We start from the raw sequence: 5,000 nt of genomic DNA on the forward strand, positions 1-5,000 counted from the left end.
ACACACCTATAAGTCCCTCATCCGCCCTATCCTCTGTTACGCCCATCCCGCCTGGATTTCCGCCCCCCCTTCCTTTTATAAATCCCTCCAAATCCTTGAACGCCATGCTCTCCGCCTTGCCTATCGCATCCGTCTCCCCTCCCCCACGCGGATCCTGTATGATCTTATCTCCTTCCCTCACCTCCTCCTCTTCCTCGAAAGGATACGAATCCTCTACACCTCCCGTAAACTCGATCCTCCCCACCCGCTCGTCTCCCCGATCCTCTCCCACCCCCGCCCGCTGCCGCGCCTGTACTCTCATGTCCCACCCGGTCTCCATCTCTCCACCCTCCTTACCCTCTCCCAAGGTGGCTTCCGCCAGCTCCCCCTACCTGATGATGCCCTCCTCCCCTCCATCTACCCCTCCTACCAACTTTGATCCTCCCGCCCTCCTCCCGTGCTTGCTCCTCCGGGCACCCTCCCTCCCTTCTCTCCCTTTTTCCCTCCCTCCTCCTTTTCTCTCCCCTTCTCCCCCGGGCCTCCCCTCCCCTGTCCCTCTCCCTCTTGCCCTCGTCTCCCCCGCCGTTGGCATCCTTTTCTCCCCTCCCCCCACCTCCCCCATGTTCCACTCTTGGCAGGTCCCCGGACTCGCACACGCTACGTAGACTTTCGCGCGCCGGAGATCGCCGCCATCGGTGTCTTGTGTGTGCCGTCATGTTTCGTGTTCAGTGTTTCCCGTCATGCTCCGTTGTTCACCAGTGCCATCGTCTTCTTCAGTATCTGTGCGTCGTCTCAACAGTTTGCAGTGTGGTTTATCGTCAAGTGTGAACGGCTCCGTGTTTGTCTCTCTGTGTCTCCTATTTTCTCGCCCACCATTTTGTGACTTTTCTGTTTTTCTCCTGTTTTTTGTGCTTCTGTCTCATTTGGCTGAAGAGCAGCGTATTGTGCTGCTGCCAGCCTGCTTATTGTATAGGCATTAAAATGACAATAAAGTAAAAAAAAAAAAAAAAGAGATATTTCCAATATGCGACATTCCCGCTGTCCCTATTCATGAGCTGCGAGCTGTACCACGTACAAGCTACAGACGCGATCGCATTGCTCACTGTACGGATTCTCATGCTGAGCCATCAGCTAGGAAGCGCCCCATCCATGTCGGCACCCGTGGGCGTTGCACTCGCAGTCGCAAAAAACGCTAGGCAAATATATATCTCGGAAGAGTAACGACAGTCCGAGCCTCCTGGCGTTGCACTCGCAGCCGCAAAAAAACGCTGGGCACATATATGTCTCGGAAGAGTAACGACAGTCCGAGTCTCCTGCGTGGGAAGAGTCTTTCTAGGCCCTGACCCACGGGAAGGGTGTAGCTTCCCCCATCCCGGACATTTGACGTCGTCACACTACCGGTATTGACTAATAGACTGATTGCTGATAATCATTAGCCATACACTGGGGGAAACGGCCGACAGGGGCGGCAACATAGTGGAGCCGCAGTGTCACTAATGTACAGAGATAGAACAGTTTCGACTGGAACTAGAGTAACCGTATACACGGCACTGATTAGTAATAGATGCAGAGCCATCAGAATACAGATAATATATACAACCGTCCCTATACATGCTGAAAGACTCTGCACACAATGAGAACCACACGTCAGCCAGACACTCTTATCACACACTACTCTCTTATCACACACAATATCTAACCACCAGCATGGAAGAACATCCAGTGCATCCTCTCCGCCACATGACACAATCCACACTATCATTACCAGACCGGGAGGTCCACCCAGAAAACACAATATCCCACCCTTCCGACATCCGCACATTGCTCAGCTAAGCCACGAACACCCACACATGTCCTACACAGTGGTGCACCCAACATCACAATACTGCCTCCTGTCACAGCACACAAACAATGGCAGGAATGAAAGACACAGATCTGCCACAACCATGGAATCGGAGCGCCGCCTGTCATGAGCCAAAAGTGCATCCTGACGTGACAAATCGGATAATACCGCAGGCATCCAATTACGATAATCACTATCAACGAACCTGCCGCCCCCCCCCCAATACACCTTTCCCTACAACAATGTGTATCTGAACCTACGCTATATCGTACCTTAACCTAACCTATATCGTACCTTAACCTAACCTATATCGTACCTTAACCTAACCTATATCGTACCTTAACCTAACCTATATCGTACCTTAACCTAACCTATATCGTACCTTAACCTAACCTATATCGTACCTTAACCTAACCTATATCGTACCTTAACCTAACCTATATCGTACCTTAACCTAACCTATATCGTACCTTAACCTAACCTATATCGTACCTTAACCTAACCTATATCGTGCCTTAACCTAACCTATATCGTGCCTTAACCTAACCTATATCGTGCCTTAACCTAACCTATATCGTGCCTTAACCTAACCTATATCGTGCCTTAACCTAACCTATATCGTGCCTTAACCTAACCTATATCGTGCCTTAACCTAACCTAATTTGTGCCTTAACCTAACCTAATTTGTGCCTTAACCTAACCTAATTTGTGCCTTAACCTAACCTAATTTGTGCCTTAACCTAACCTAATTTGTGCCTTAACCTAACCTAATTTGTGCCTTAACCTAACCTAATTTGTGCCTTAACCTAACCTAATTTGTGCCTTAACCTAACCTAATTTGTGCCTTAACCTAACCTAATTTGTGCCTTAACCTAACCTAATTTGTGCCTTAACCTAACCTAATTTGTGCCGTAACCTAACCTAATTTGTGCCGTAACGTAACCCATGTTGTGCCGTAACGTAACCCATGTTGTGCCGTAACGTAACCCATGTTGTGCCGTAACGTAACCCATGTTGTGCCGTAACGTAACCCATGTTGTGCCGTAACGTAACCCATGTTGTGCCTTAACCTAACCCATGTTGTGCCTTAACCTAACCCATGTTGTGCCTTAACCTAACCCATGTTGTGCCTTAACCTAACCCATGTTGTGCCTTAACCTAACCTACGTTGTGCCTTAACCTAACCTACGTTGTGCCTTAACCTAACCTACGTTGTGCCTTAACCTAACCCATGTTGTGCCTTAACCTAACCCATGTTGTGCCTTAACCTAACCCATGTTGTGCCTTAACCTAACCCATGTTGTGCCTTAACCTAACCCATGGTGTGCCTTAACCTAACCCATGGTGTGCCTTAACCTAACCCATGTTGTGCCTTAACCTAACCCATGTTGTGCCTTAACCTAACCCATGTTGTGCCTTAACCTAACCCATGTTGTGCCTTAACCTAACCCATGTTGTGCCTTAACCTAACCCATGTTGTGCCTTAACCTAACCCATGTTGTGCCTTAACCTAACCCATGTTGTGCCTTAACCTAACCCATGTTGTGCCTTAACCTAACCCATGTTGTGCCTTAACCTAACCCATGTTGTGCCTTAACCTAACCCATGTTGTGCCTTAACCTAACCCATGTTGTGCCTTAACCTAACCCATGTTGTGCCTTAACCTAACCCATGTTGTGCCTTAACCTAACCCATGTTGTGCCTTAACCTAACCCATGTTGTGCCTTAACCTAACCCATGTTGTGCCTTAACCTAACCCATGTTGTGCCTTAACCTAACCCATGTTGTGCCTTAACCTAACCCATGTTGTGCCTTAACCTAACCCATGTTGTGCCTTAACCTAACCCATGTTGTGCCTTAACCTAACCCATGTTGTGCCTTAACCTAACCCATGTTGTGCCTTAACCTAACCCATGTTGTGCCTTAACCTAACCCATGTTGTGCCTTAACCTAACCCATGTTGTGCCTTAACCTAACCCATGTTGTGCCTTAACCTAACCCATGTTGTGCCTTAACCTAACCCATGTTGTGCCTTAACCTAACCCATGTTGTGCCTTAACCTAACCCATGTTGTGCCTTAACCTAACCCATGTTGTGCCTTAACCTAACCCATGTTGTGCCTTAACCTAACCCATGTTGTGCCTTAACCTAACCCATGTTGTGCCTTAACCTAACCCATGTTGTGCCTTAACCTAACCCATGTTGTGCCTTAACCTAACCCATGTTGTGCCTTAACCTAACCCATGTTGTGCCTTAACCTAACCCATGTTGTGCCTTAACGTAACCCATGTTGTGCCTTAACGTAACCCATGTTGTGCCTTAACCTAACCTATAATGTGCCTTAACCTAACCTAAAGTGCGCCGTAACCTAAACTATATTGCGCCTTAACCTGACGCACGTTGTCGCTGAACCTGCTCTGTAATTGTTATGCAACCCGTTAAAGTAGTGTAGTGTTGCCTAACCGCAACCCTCGCAATATAGTTCGCTACTCGCACTGCCCGGTCCCCTGTGTATCGCGTCATGTTAAACACCTTGCAGGTGTTGCTGACTTTCCACATGCTCCTGCTATACACTGTAGTGTGGATAGCAGCAGGACGTACATGCCCCCCCCCCTTCCCCCCTGCCTTCGCAAGCTGGTCGGTGAGAAGTTTGCATGTTCAATGCCCTTCGCATGCCGACGTACTCAGCCTACGTTGTGGTACGGCCTGTCACCTGTCCGCCGATGTACGCAAAACCCACAAACTGTACTGCACATTGCTCCGTATGTACTGAATGATACATCGTGGCCCATGTGACCGTATGACGACAGCGCCTAGCAACGGCGGACCATACAGTCCAAATATTGTGCACGCAGCTACGTGTCGTCTCCCTATAAGAGCTGGATTGCAGTGTGGTACGCCATACAGACGTGTGGGAGGAACGGACGCCCTGGATGGCGATCAGCATGAGCAGTCTGTTGATGTAGTGGAGCGTGTATTCGGACGTAGTCGTCTCTTCTCACACACCGTGATAGCATGTTGCACCGCGTTCCACATCTGCGACATGCTGCAGAGGCGGGCTGACAGTCGTTCGCGCAATGGACACCGCATACGTACGGGGTCTACCTTCCACGTGTTCTCTAGGCGTGCACATGTTGTTGCGTCTATGTGGGCAGACGTAGTGTGTTGTGACACCTGA

This window comes from Schistocerca serialis, unplaced genomic scaffold, assembly GCF_023864345.2.
Source record: "Schistocerca serialis cubense isolate TAMUIC-IGC-003099 unplaced genomic scaffold, iqSchSeri2.2 HiC_scaffold_1072, whole genome shotgun sequence".
NCBI lineage: Eukaryota > Metazoa > Arthropoda > Insecta > Orthoptera > Acrididae > Schistocerca > Schistocerca serialis.